Source organism: Acinonyx jubatus, chromosome A1 (assembly GCF_027475565.1).
Source record: "Acinonyx jubatus isolate Ajub_Pintada_27869175 chromosome A1, VMU_Ajub_asm_v1.0, whole genome shotgun sequence".
Lineage (NCBI taxonomy): Eukaryota > Metazoa > Chordata > Mammalia > Carnivora > Felidae > Acinonyx > Acinonyx jubatus.
Genome location: NC_069380.1, coordinates 126,784,996 through 126,800,117, shown reverse-complemented (window position 1 = coordinate 126,800,117; position 15,122 = coordinate 126,784,996). Strand labels below are relative to the sequence as shown.

The window sequence follows — 15,122 nt, the reverse complement described above, 5'->3', positions numbered from 1 at the left end:
TCCCTCTTCACTATGTCCTTGCCAACATTTGTTGTCTTCTTGTTAATAAACATCCTTACAGTTGTGAGGTGATACCTCATTTTGATTCTGATTTGCACTTCCTGACGATTAGTGGTGTTGAAGCCCTTTTATGTTCCTGTTGGCCATTAGTATGTCTTCTGTGGACAAATGTCTATTTAGGCCCCATTTTTAAATTGTTTTTTAGGTTTTTTTTCTTTTTTTTTTTTTGCTGTTGAGTTTTATGTGTATATATTCCTTATGTATTTTGTATTATATTAATCCCTTATAAGAGATTAATATCAGGTATGTGGTTTGCAAAGATTTTCTCCCATTCCATATGTTGCTTTTTCACTTTGGTGATGGTTTTCTTTGTTATGCCTAACGTTTTTAGTTTGATGTAGTACCACTTATTTTTGCTTTGTTGCCTTTACTCTTGGTGTCAAATCTAAAAATCATTGTCAAGACCAATGGTAAGGACTTAATATGTTTTCTTCTATGTGTTTTAAGGTTTTAGATCTTTGGGTCTAGTCTTTGATCCATTTTGAGTTGATTTTTGTTTATGGTATAAGATGGGGGCCCCAATTTCATTTTTCTACCTGTGGCTGTATAGTTTTCTCAAAACCATTTGTTGAAGACACTATCCTTTTCCTATTGTCTGTTTTTGGCTCTTTTATCAAAAATTAATTGACTATATGCATGCGTTTATTTCTGGGCCCTTGATTTTGTTTCATTAGTCTCTATGTCTGTTTTTTATGCTAACACTCTTTTGATTACTATAGCTTTGTATGGATGTTTTAACAATATTCTTCCAATCCATGAATATGGACTATATTTCTACTTATGCCACATTCAATTTCTTTCATCAGTTTTAGAGTTTGCAGTGTACAAATCTTTTACTATCTTGGTAAAATTAATTCACAAGAACTTTGTTTTTTCAGTGCCATTATAAATGGAATTGTCTTCTTAATTTCTGTTTCTGGTAGTTGTTGGTGTACAGAAATATAACTAATTTTTGTATATTTTTGTATCTGAAACTTTACTGAAATTGTTTTTTAGGTCTAACAGTTTTGTGGTGAAATTTTTAGGTTTTCCAAATACAATATGTCCATGAAAATAGAGTCAGCTTTATTTCTTTCTTTCTGATTAGGATATATACTTTTTCTTGCCTAATTGCTCCATTTAGGACTTCTAGTACTCTGTTAAATAAGACCCTTGTCTTGTTCCTGAACTTGGAGTGAAAGCTTTCAGCCTTTGACCATTGAGTATGGTATTAATTGCGGGCTTGTCATGTATGGATTCATAATGTTGAGGCACAGTCCATGTGTAGGCAGTGTCTTGAGAGTTTTTATCATGTAAGGATGTTGAATTTTGTCAAATGATTTTTCTGCATTTATTCAAATGATCATATTATTTTAATACTTCATTTTGTTAATGTGGTGTATTCCATTATTGATTTGCAAATGTTCAATCATCCTTGCATCCCTTGAATGAATCACACTTGACTATGGTGTATGATCCTTTTAATCTATTACTGAGTTCTGTTGCTAGTATTTTGTTGAGAATTTTTGTATTGATTGGGAATATGGTCTGTAGTTTTCTTATAGTGTCCTTGTCTGACTGCTTTCAGAGTAATGCCTTGTAAAATGAGTTAGGATATGTTCCCTTTTCTTCTATTTTTGAAAGAGTTTGGGGTGAATTAATATTAGTTCTTCAAGTATCTGATAAAATCTTGAACTTTTTATTGGGAAGTTTTTGAATTACTTATTCAATCTCCTTACTAGTAATTGGTCTGTTTATATATTCTATTTTTTGATAATTCAGCCTTTGTAGGTTATATGTTTCCAGGGATTTATTGATTTCTTTTAGGTTGTCCAATTTGTTGGCATGTAATTGTTCAAAATAGTCTCTTCCTTTGTATTGGTGTGGTATCATTGTTATGTCTAATTTTTTATGTGTAATTTTATTTATTTGAACCCTCTCTCAGAGAAAGTTTGTTCATGTGTAGCCCTACTTTCAGTGCATTTGTGGGAGGAGGGGAGTTCAGGAGTCTCTTATGTCATCATCTTTGTTGACTGTCTCTTGATTTCTTTTTGAAACTACAGCTGGATTAAATCAATTCTTGAAGTTTACTTGAAATACATCATACGTTGTTGTTAGGACTTATCATTATTAAATTTTAAATATAAGTATGGCACTCTAGTATTGAAAATGTAGGACTTCATGTAGGAGAAAGTTTGTCAGTTTATTGAAGACGTTCAAGAGAGAACTCAGGGACATAATGAAAGCAGGTAGATTTCTAAAATCTTTATTGAGGATTAGTGTTGGAAACTTGCAACATAATTTAACTGATTTTTTGCTTTATTCTGGGCCATTAAATATTCCATATGAAAAACATTTTTTTGTAATTTGAGAACAAATAATACAGCCATATTTCTTGATCTGAATAAATTGATACTATGTAGGATCAGTGGATTGTTGCCATTCTCAAGTAACTTTTTTATATACATTCTTCTTTTGGAAGAGGTTTAGAAGAACAAAAAAAAACTTGAATTCACAAATTCTCAGTATTCCACATACTGATAGATTGAGGTGAATTTTCCTGGAAAATAATATAATTACCCTCACAGGCCTTTTTACACTTTCCTTATCTATTTATCTATCTGAACTGTTTCTTAGGCAACAATTATTTGTATTTTGTTGCCTTTCCCTACCAGCCCTGACAGGTTTCTTAGCCCCATGTCCTGGAACCTACAAGTTAAACCTGAAGGCTCTGAAAAATTAAATATTAGTCTCTTTGTTCTGTTTTAAAATTTTGGCTTAGCAAAGAGTACTATGGACAAGTGCTCAACTTGTACTAAATAAAAAAAGCACTAAATAATTGTCTAATTTATTCAAGCTGAAATAAAATGGAGTAGAAGGAAGTGTTCCCAAAATTGAAATACCAATATCCTAAAAGAAAATCTTAGAAATAATATGCCCTCGTAGACTTCTAGGTGGAGAGTCAGTAAACATTTGTATTCTTGGTTGAAGGTTTAATACAAATTGTCATAAAACATCCGAGTGTAAACCTGAACTTTCACTTATGAGTAAAGTGACTTCACTGACTGTTCTTAGATGATTTTTCTGGTTTAGTTTTACATCCCATAGGGGAAGAAAGTACTTTTGTATTTTGGAGAAAAAAATTCTGGTATGGAAGGTTATAATCTAATAGCAAACAAATCTCACAGTTGTCTGTCCAGTGTTCTCTGCTCATGTTTACTTCGCTTTAATACTGTACCATAAACCTGTGCTCTAGGCAAAGTATATTCTATTCATATTTGTAAACCATTATTTTCTCCAAGCATCAATCATTTCCTGGTTAGTGAGATGAACTTAACAGCGTTTTGCATTTTTACATCTCCTTCAGCATTTTCTTTGCAGTGTGCCAAGACCGTTTATTTGACATACAGAACTGTCTCTCAGAGTTAGGGAGATACAAGGAAGTTTTTTCTTTTTCACTTCTATTTTTCCCATTCACAGTAAATTAAGGATTATGATTGGTGCAATGAGACCTGGAGGCAGTAGTGAGAGATGCTTGGAAGTAGGTACATGCAAAAATAGATGCCTTTTCTATCATTAAAGACTGTTAGGATTCTAATGAGCTTTGTCTTTTACATCTATAAATAATATGGAGATTAGAATACTGATGTTTGGAGATTTTTAGGAGGATTAGATGACTTATGTAAGTTGTCTAACAGGGTACATAGTGAACACTCAAAGGTATAGCTAATGATCATGTTGATAGTAACCATTCGATTTGTTGAATATTCTTTAAAAGCACACATAGACATCTCTTCCTTTTTGGGGGGGGGATTTTTCTGTTTGCCGTGTATTTGAGTTAAGGACTTCTTTTGCTTTCCTTTTTCTTTTTTAGTGAAACTAAATTGTATTTCACCTAATTGAAAATCACTTTGGTTTAGTTTAACTCAGTTGTACCCATTTGAATCCATTGAGTCTTTTTTTATCTTCACCTTCAAAATGAAGGTGATTTACAAAACAATGCTATTAAGTCTGCCTTTTAAGACTTAAACACAAGTTGAAACAAAAAAGGAATGTTCGAGTTCCTCTACTTCAGCTCAGTGACATGTAGTGTTGTCATTTGTCATTATTTTTGTTTGTTTAAAAATAATTTTTTAATGTTTATTTATTTTTGACAGAGACAGAATGCCCTGATCCGGGGCTAGAATTCCAGAGCTGTGAGATTGACCTCAGCTGAAGTCAGATGCTCAACCGAATGAGCCACCCAGGCGCCTATGTTTGTTTTTGTTTCCAATCATTTAGAAAGCTTGCTGTCCCCATCATTTGTGAACTTCTGTGAAAAATAATTTTTATTTCAAGATTTTTTGTAGTGTCAAATCTCACAACTGTTTATATCTTCATATGTCATATTTTAAGTCACAGAAGTCTTTTCACCTCTTAAGCCTTATCTTCTTTGTGTCTAGCAAATACCATTCACCTTTCAAAAAGTTGATTTTAATGATCATCTCTTGAAGGGTTTCTCATCATCTCAAAGGAGAGCTCTCATTCAGCTCTGAAATCTTAGAGAGCAACCATAAAACTTAACTATTTTTAAAAAGTGAATGGGGACCCTATTTATAATCACATTGGGATAATAGGTATAACCTGGCACTGCATGGGTAAACAGGATGTATTGTTATCCAGGTTATTGTCTTTTGGGATCCTAATTGTTAATACAAAGGACTTTGAACTCAAGTTGATCTGCCTCCCACTTGTAGTCTCTGCATGACTTTGGGAAAATTATCTTGTCCTTTGGAATTCATTCATTCTTTTGATGGCTGTTTATTGACCTATTAGATGCCGTGCAAAGGGTCAGGCATTGATAATGCAAAGATAGATATATATTGTCATTGCTCTGATGAGGCTTACATCCAACTGTCATCTACAAAATGGGGCTAAGAGCAACTACATTATGGATTATGAGGAATAAATGACATAATACTTGTGAAGCATGTAGTAGAATCACTGGTATATAGGAAGTGCTCAGTGGCAACTATAACTTTGTACTTCTCACATGTTAATATATAATCTGTAAGTATGATTCCTGAAGTCAAAGTGTGTCTTATTAATGTTTGCATTTCTTAAGGCTTCAGCAATGCAGCCTCTCATTGTTTGAATTTGTTGAGTAAGTCCTACTAAATATCAGGTATGAAATTTTTTTCCCAATTTGTCTCTTACTTTTTTGCTTCTCTATTGATTCTTTCCTGCCCTTTTTGGGTAAATGGAGTATTTTTAAGTGTGCCATGATATTTTATTCTTAATTGCCTTTTAATTATACCCCCCCCCCCCTATTGATGGCTGCAGGGTTAAAAATAGGTACCTTTAGCTCATTAGAGTTTATTTATAGTCAATATTGTACCTCTTCATAATTGACACCTAACATTTAACAAATGTAATAATCTTTAATAACATGACTCAGGTTACTTATTCCTCTTTCTTTGCATCATTATTGCTGAATCTTTGGAAGTATTTTTTAAAGTGCACCTAATAGTATCATTATTTTTTCTTTAAATGTTTGGTGGTTTTCTAAGGAAATTCCAAGAAGAAAGACAACATAATAATATAAATTTACCACTTTATTTAACGTTTTTAGTGTTTCTTACTGTTTATTGTAGATGTAAATTACTCTCTGGTTTCATTTGCCTTCAGCCTGTTGCATTTCTTGCAAACTCTGCAGGGCAGGTCTGCTGGTGATTAATATTTTCAGCTTTTGTTGATCTATAAATGTCTTTATTCCATTCTCATCTTTGAAGGTATTTTTGTTGGATATAGGATCCTGGATTAATAGGTGTTTTTTCCCTTTCTATAGTTTTAAGATGCTATGTCATTGTCTTTTTATGTCTTGTCTCCATTGTTTCCCAATAAGCCTGTGGCCATTCTTATTCTTGTTCTTCTATATATAATGTGTATCTTTCTCCGGAGCTCTTCATATTTTATTTTTCACTTTATTTTTAACTTCTCCTGTTTGACTTCAAAGTGCCTGAACACAGTTTTCTTTATATTTACACTCCTTGGGATTTGCTAAGCTTCTTGGATCTCTAACCCAGTATTTTTAATCAGATTTGAGGAGTTTTCACTCAGTGTTCCTTCAGATTTTTTAATTGCCTAATCTTATTCTCTTTTACTTTTAGGATTGCAATTATATTTATGGAAAATTATTTGATATTGTCCTTCCTCTCCTTGAAGCTCACTCAGTTCATTCTCTTGCTTTTTCTCCTATTCATTTCCTAGATTGAATTATTAGTTTAAATCTGTTGTAGGTTGTCACTTTCTTTGCTGCTATCTCCAATCAGCTATGATGCCCATCCACTAACTTTTTTATTTCTTTTGTAGTTGACAGTTCCTGAACATCCATTTGGTCTTTTTCTCTGCTTATATTCCCTCTCTGTTTACTCATTAAGATCATATTTCCTTTAATTCTTTGAGCATATCTTTCTTTAATTCTTTGAACATAGTTATAATAGTTGTTTTAAAGTTTTTGTTAGGCCGAATACCTGGGCTACTTTGAGGTTTTATTTTTTGCTTGTCCGTGTGTCACAATTTTCTGTTTTGTGATTTTTTTACTGATTATAGGAAATTTTGGAGAGTATGTTGTAAACTGTCTGCATTCTGTTATTTTCTTCGGAAGAACATTGATTTTTATTTTGGCATACTGTTGAATTATTGGCCATTCATTCTGAACATGGTTCAATGCTTCATTAGTGCAAATCTATATATTTGCCTTGAGCCTTTGTTTTAGGCTTTGTTGGGGTCCTAGGACTCAGTTTACTTGTATAATGCAGTCATTTCCTTCCCCAGGTGGCTTCCACAAGTGTTAGTAAAGTATTTATTAATGAGGTCTTATACTCTTATAGGGCCTGAACTCCAGTGATGTCCAACATTGTCTTTCCTCTAGCACTCCTTGAATGCTGGTATCTCTGTTCTTTCAACCCCATTACATTTGCTATCAGGTAAGCCTCAGGTGTTTTCATCCTGCAAAGGTATGGCCCAGATCTCAACCACAGACTTGGAGAGAATTCTAACTTAGACTTCTGGGAATTTCTCTCTGCATAAATCTTTGCTTGCTAAGGTTCTACCATCTAGGACTAACATTCGAGTCATGTCAGCTCATGTCACCTGCCCTGAAACCTGCTCTCTACCTCCTCAGCTTAACATAACTGCTCTGTTCTGCTTGACTTCATCTCTCTATGTCATGTTAAATAAAATATCCTTAGTAAGATGGACTTTGATGGGATTTACCTTTTTGCTTTTTCTCAGGGATTGCAGTCCTAGACTGATCTGTTTTCTGCTGTCTGAAAATATTGTCCTTATGTACTTTATCCAGTTTTAGAAGTGTTTTCTGTTGGAGAACTCATCTCTTATCAGTTATAGCTGGAAGCAGAAATGCATAATTGTCTTGCATTGTTTTATAATTTTTTTGTGACTTAAAATGCATGCTACCTATATTAGAAATTTGGCGGGAGGGGTGTGTTCCTGGGTAGCTCAGTTGGTTAAGCATCCAACTTCAGCTCAGGTCATGATCTCTGGGTTTGTGAGTTTGAGCCCTGCATCAGGCTCTGTGGTGACAGCTCAGACCCTGGAGTCTGCTTCAGATTCTGTCTCCCTCTCTCTGCCCCTTTCTTGCTCATGCTGTCTCTCCCTCTCTCAAAAATAAACATTAAAAAAAAAGAAATGTTTTGTAATTTTAATTCTTTTTTTAGAGTTTATTTTGAGAGAGAGAAAGAGAGAGTGCATGCTCAAGAAAAAGAGAGCGGGGGAGGGACAGAGAGAGAGGGAGAGAGAGAATCCCAACCAGGCTCTGTGTTGTCAGTGTGGAGCCCAGTGTGGCGCTCAAACTCACCAACCATGAGATCATGACCTGAGCAGAAATCAAGAGTTGGATGTTTAAGTGACTAAGCCACTGAGGTGTCCCTAATTATTTTACTTTTGATCAGAGAACAGTACATTCACATGGGTAAAATTCAAAAACTACAGAAAATATATAGTCATAAATCTTCCTACTAAGCTGAGTAGTGTAGTTCTCCTTAGAGTTGAAAGGTGTTAGTAGTTTGTATACTCTTTCAGAGACTTTATACATTTCTGAAAAAAACTAAGAGGGAGAAGAATATATAAGCATATATATCATTTTATTTGTCTCGTTAATGGTAGTATGATATATATGCTCTTCTGTATCTTTTTTCTACTTAATATCTCAGAGGTTTTACATATTAATACATAGCTTCTCCATTATGCTTTTTGGTTGTTATAAACAATGCTCCATGAACTTCCTTGAACACACCTTTCAGTAGAAGCTAGTGTATCTGTAGGATAAATTCACAAAAATGCAATTTCTACGTTAAGACATATATATCTTTGTTGTTTAGTTAAATAATACCACGTTTCCCTGTGTGGTGTCTATACTACTACCAATACTTAATTGAAGGGATGCTGACATTTTTGTTGTGACTGCAATGTTCACTTTCTCTGTGGTACATCTAGAAAATTGGCTTCTCCTTAAAAAAAAGCAATAACAACAAAAACTTCCATATAGTTGACACACAACATTACATTAGTTTCAGGTATAAAACATAATGATTCAACAATTCTATACATTATACTGCTCTGCTCACCACACATGTAGCTACAATCTGTCACTATACAACACTATTGCAGTACCATTGACTGTATTCCCTATTCTGTGCCTTTTATTCCTGTGATGTATTTATTCCACAACAGGAAGCCTATATCTTTCTCTCCCCGTTACCCATTTTGCCCATGAACCACCCCCACTACCTACCCACCAGCAACCACACATGTTGCCACTTCTTCACTGGCAACTACCACTTTGTTCTCTGTTTTTATCAGTCTATTTCTGCAACTCCATGTATCTGTGAAGTCATAGAGTGTTTATATTTCTCTAAACAACTTATTTCATTTAGCATAATATTCTCTAGGTCATCCATGTTTTTGCAAATGGCAAGATCTCATCCCTTTTGATGGCCGAATAATTCTCCATAGCGTGCGTGCGTGTGTGTGTGTCTGTGTGTATACTACATCTTATTTATCCACTCATCTATTGCTGGACACTTGGGTTATTTCCATATTTTGGCTATTGTAAATATTGCTGCAGTAGATACAGGCATATATCTTTTCAAATCAGTGTTGTCATTTTCTTTGGATAAATACTCAGCAGTGGTAGAATTTTTGGATCCTATGATATTTCTGTTTTCTTAATCTTTTGAGGAACCTCCATGCTGGTTTCCACAGTGACTGCACCAGTTTACATTTCCATGAGCAGTATACCAGGTTTTCTTTTTGTCTACATCCTTGCCAATACTTGTTATTTCTTGTCTTTTGAATTTTTGCCATTCTGTCAGGTGGGAGGTGATACTACATTGTGGTTTTTATTTGCATTTCTCTGATAAGTGACATTGAGCATTGTTGAGGTGTCTGTTGGTCATCTATATATCTCCTTTGGAAGAATGTCCGTTCAGGTACTCTGCCCATATAAAATTTTTTTTAATGTTTATTTTTTGAGAGAGAGAGAGAGAGACAGACAGACAGACAGAGCAGGGGATGGGCAGAGGGAGAGGGAGACACAGAATCTGAAGCAGGCTCCAGACTCTGAGCTGTCAGCACAGAGCCCAATATGGGGCTTGAACTCATGGACCATAAGATCATGATCTGAGCTGAAGTCCGATGCTTAACTGACTGAGCCACCCAGATGTCCCTCTCTGCCCATTTATAAATAGAATTTGTTTGTTTGTTTGTTTTTGGTGTTGAGTTATAGAAGTTCTTTATATTTGGAATATTAAATTACTGGATAAGCCATTTGCAAATATCTTCTCCCGTTCAGTAGAGTGCCTTTTAGGTTTGTTGATGGTTTCATTTGTTGTGCAAAAGATTGTTACTTTGATATAGTCCCAATAGTTCCTTTTTGCTTTTGTTTGCCTTGCTTGAGGATACATAACCGGAAAAATGTTGTGACAGATGATGTCAAGGAAATCATTGCATACATATACTCTTTTAGGAGTTTTAAGGTTTCAGATCTCACGATTAGGTGTTTAATCCATTTTGTATTTATTTTTGTGTATGATGTAAGAAAGTGTTCCAGTTTCCTTCTTGTGCACATAGGTGTTCAGTTCTCTCAGCACTATTTGTGGAAGAGACTGTATATTTCCCCAGTGCATATTCTTGCCTCTTTTCATATATATTAGCTGATTCTATAAGCATGGGTTTGTCTTCACTCCCTATCATGTTCCATTAATCTTTGTGCCAGGCATCAGCATTTTGTTTTTATTTTTTATTCTGAATAAATCAGTTAGTAATCTTTTCCTGATTAACTCATAAATTTCTTGTTATAACAATGAGGTGAGCATCAATGATTTTTATAATTAGTGATGGCATTACTCTCACTACTGTATTACTACTAATACTGTGGTTCATTTCCCTAATATTCCAGATCACATACCAACTGATAATTTCCATTTTAGAAGTAAAATTTTATTTCTGATTTAGTGATTTTCAAAGAATTGATTTCTGTTTTCAGTGCTTTGAAAATATGGGTAGAACATATGATAGTCTGCTCTTCATTCTGAACTTGATTGTGTCTTTGAAATGCACAGTCTAACTTTATTAATTCTTTATGGAATCATGTCCTTTGAGCTTTCTAACTCGTTTTATTTATTTCTTGTTTTTCCTTTACCTCACTTGCTCTTCTGAATTGGAGAAGCTGCAGGTGTCTGTTACAAGGTATAGTTTTATTCATTGAACATTCTGAATCAATCTCTGTCTGTGGAAACAGTGACTCTATTAGCTTCTTTACTTCCAGGGACATAAAGTCATCTTTAGAAAATTCAAAAGTCTCTAATTTGTTAGGTTTTTGTCTTTTTGCAGTGTGCTGCAAAGCAAATTATTAATTCATTGTGGTGAAATATGGAAGTATTTATCTCTAATATTAGCTTTTCAAAATTTTTCTATGAATAAATGCTAATATTAGGTCTTTTTTTCCCCTAGTATTTGTCTTCAACTCCATCCATTTAAATGTCACAGAGAAAGAAATTTCTCATTTTTTTCTCTTTCGTTGTATCTGTAAGTATTTGATTACTGTGTTATATTACCACTAAGTTATAATACAATATACCTAAGGAATGAACCCTTAAAAGAACGCATTAAATGTAATTTTTTTCTTGGTAACTCCTTTCTGAAAACAGTTATTTTTCTTTATACTCCAAATTCCCCCTCCCTTCCACCCTCATACAGCCCGATTCTTGTTGCCAACTGCCTTTGTGTATCTTCTTGTCAAATACATTTACTGATCTATTTGTACACATTATTACATGAGACTGTAACTCAGTGAGTTGAAAATGTCAGTGGCATAGAATTGTATTAGGGGAACTAAAAAAATTAAGTCTGTTTTTTGCCCACAAGGAGTGTAATGCTTGAGAACATAGGATTTGAAATTAAGCAGGCAGACGTAGGCTGGATGATTCTGGGTGAGGCACACTAAGTCTCAGTTCTCTCGTGTGTGAAATGTACTTATCTCATACATTAAGCAAGATAAGTCTGCAGAGAGATCTCTCTTCAGACTTCAGAGAGGTTGTTTCTCTGGGCACATTTCTTACTTGTGTTTTTTCCAAGGGGTAGGCAGTATTTTGACAGTTTTTAAAGTCTAGCTGCCAAACATTACTGTGGCTATTACCATGGCCACTTCACATTCTGGCAACAAAAAAGAAGTCTGAACACCTTTTACTTGAGGTAAATGAAATGTTTGATTAATTAATACCCATATTGCCCATGTGTAGACAGAGACACACAGTGATTAGTCAAGTTTGTGTAAAGATTATAACAAACTAATCCCTAAATTTCAACAGTTTAATATATCACACATTTAGTTATTACTCACATCACACTACAATGTGGTTTGTGGGTGGGGGGCTCATTATGCTCCATGAAGTTATTCAGACACCCAAGCTGTTTCTGTCAAGTCACTTCACCATCTTGTAGGGGCTTCAGAATCTTGCCTTAGGTTCTCTACCTGGGTAGTAGACCAGAGAAGAAAGAGTGGGAAACAGCATGGCAGTTAGAGAGCCTGGAAGTAGATAGAGTGTAGATTTCCTCTATGCATATTCTCTTAGCTAGAGCTAGTCTCATAGCAAATGCAGGGCTCTAGGAGATGTAGTACAGCCATGTGCTCAAAGAAGAAGGGAGCCCACGAATACTGATGTAGGTTATTAATACTTACAATTTCATGGAATCTCAGAAGTTTGGACTTTGAGTCCAGTTGCCTTGTTCAAGTAGAGCATAACCACATAGGTGTCCCCACTGTGTGACCTGATCCTGCCAGCTGTCTTGATGTGGATCTGTTTGAAGTTAAATGACTTTCCTAAGACTCAAACTTCTTTTTCCCCCTTATTTTTTTTAAGTTTGTTTGTTTGTTTGTTTATTTATTTATTTATTTATTTATTTATTTATTTATTTATTTATTTAGAGAGAGAATATGAGTGGGGGAGGGGCAGAGAGAGAGAGAATCTCTCAGGCCATGACCTGAGCTGAAACTAGGAGTCAGTGGGTTAACTGACACACCCAGGTGCCCCTCCCCTTCTTGCTTTTTAACTAAGGGGGAATTATTTTTATTTTTTATTCTTTTAAATATTTTATTTATTTTTGGGAGAATGCCAGTGGGGCATAGGGCAGAGAGAGAGGGGGACAGAGGATCTGAAGCAGGCTCTGCACTGACACCACTGAGCCCAATATGGGGCTTGAACTCACCATGTGATCATGACCTGTGCCAAAGTTAGACTTTCAACCAACTGAGCCACCCAGGTGCTCCAGGAATTTTTTAAAACGTTTATTTTTTTTTTGAGATAGAGAAAGAGAGCTCATGCCAGTGGGGGAGGAGCAGAGAGAGAGGATTCCATGCAGGCTCTGCATTGTCAGCACAGAACCTGATGCGGGGCTCAAACCCACAAAATGTGAGATCATGTCCTGAGCTGAAATCAAGAGTTGGACACTTAATTGACTGAGCCTCACAGGCACTCTAAGGAGGAATTTTGAAGTATGTGAATACATTCTGGTTTGGGGATGTTCTGATCTCATACAGGTGAGTGCAGGGTGTCACATGGGATGACTCCTAACTTGGGTTTAATGTAATTATAAATTATAGGTAGGTTTTTGTAAGAGGCACCCACTTTATTTCTTGGTTATTCCTTATTGTTAGTACTTGTAATGTTTAAAACAGAGCATTCAAAAAGTGGTTAAAGTTGGTTTATACCAGCTTCCTGGAGTGTTCAATGACCAGGGAACTTCTTCATAGTCTTGTTTGTGCCAATAGAAGCAGGCTACAGATTACTTCGTTTCTTTTTCCCTCAAAGCGGTCTTTTAGTGGATCTTTAGCTTAAATACGGCCCTGACTATTCTTTGGGGAGTTTTTATAATAGGCTCAGGTTATAGTTACTTGTCTTTGTGTATATGTTTTTATTTTCAAAGTAATTCTGTACCTGAAGCTGTATAAAATCATGGTTAAAAGCACAGTTTTGGAATCATAGTGAGGTGTGTTTAAATCATGTTATAATGACTTAATAGCTACATAGGCTTAAGCAAATAAGTTTGCCTCATTTTCCTCATCCATAAAAACTGAAAACATTTACCTCAGGGATTTGTTGTAAGGGTTATAGGAAATAATCCTATAGCCTTTGGCAAATAAATAAATGTACAAGACCAGCTTGCTGTTATTGATATTAAATAACCTACTTTTAAATATAAGGAAAATTAACATGAACTTATTAAACTTTTTTTAAGTTGATTCAGTGTATACCTTAAGGTATTGGAAGGTCTCACATTCATCTTTGGTGATATAATGACTATTGTGCTTTGCTAAGACCAGTAACAGGATTCTGGGTGATAGAACCCTTTTGCTGTAAGTACCTATGCCAACATGCAAAATAGGTGGATTTGGGTTGGTCATGAAGGAGGCAAGATGATTTGGGAAAAATCACTGTCTTCCTGGAAATAATACAAACCACTCATCATCCCTAAACAGTGATCAGTGATCTAGAAATGAAGAAAAAGGCAAAAAAAAAAAATGTGAAGGTGAATACAGGCATTACATTAAAGTATTTGAGAATGCCCCATTATATCCAAACAGAGTGGGGCCTCCAGAAAGATGTCACCTGATTTTCCATCTGTTCTGGGCTCCTCTTTTGAGTGGGTATGCAATATGTCAGTTTATTAAAGAGATTCACTCTGGGGTACTGGGAGCAAAACACCTGATTGGGCCTCCAGTATTCTATGGCTGTTTGTTCTCCCAACTTCTTTTTTCTTACTTGCTCTGCTTTCACCATCAGAATATCAGAGATGTCACCTTCCTGTTGTTACTCTGGACACATACTTAAATGTAGTCATGCTGGCATTTTACTGATTGTGCAGGTGCATCTATAGCCCTGAATGGCATAAACCTCAAGGAAGACAAAAGAAAGCAAAACAAGCCAGGTTTTATTCCAGCTCCTTCACTAGGATAAACACACTTAGCTAAAAAGAAACATTACTCTAAGAATTTTAATTAATTTTTCTTGACTTAATAAGTCAGAGAGTTGTAGACATAAATCCCTTTCATCCTGACTTTCCTTTGGGGAATCTTGAAGCAAACAATGAATACGGTCAGATTCAGCAAGGTGCTTACATGGTTGGGTGAGTGTGGAATATGTTGTATATATGTGTTGACATTTTTATGTAGGAAAGGTGACAGATGTCCAGGTAATCACAACTAATGCAAGGGAGAGAAAAAAATGTTTCTAAATTTAGGGTTGATTTCACATTTTCTTTCATTTAGACCTCATTTTTAGTTCCCTCATGTGGAGTTGATCTTTAACATCGTCATTTTGCTCTTTCAGAACTAAATGGTTTGGATTGAACTTAAATATTCAAAAGTAATGTTAAAAATTGAAATACCTTGCTTTTGGTTATGAAATGAATGTCTCCACTGGAAAAAGATCTCTTTTATGTGAGGATCACTTTTCTATGTTGTTATGTGTTGGTTTTATATAATAATTGAAATATGATCATGATGATGATAAAGAAATTAGGCA

The 15,122-nt window shown here is 35.0% G+C and overlaps 1 long non-coding RNA gene across 4 annotated transcripts in view; it reads left to right on the top strand.

The window, feature by feature from the left end:
* The window catches only part of LOC128314904 (uncharacterized), a 478,400-nt gene that overhangs the window by 83,713 nt on the left and 379,565 nt on the right, over positions 1 to 15,122 (top strand). For 2 of the 4 annotated variants that reach the window (XR_008297222.1, XR_008297342.1), the window contains one exon: positions 6,912 to 7,007. The exons of the other annotated variants lie outside the window; for them this stretch is intronic. This is a non-coding gene — a long non-coding RNA (uncharacterized LOC128314904). The remainder of the gene's footprint in view (positions 1 to 6,911; positions 7,008 to 15,122) is intronic. 4 annotated transcript variants of the gene reach the window in all.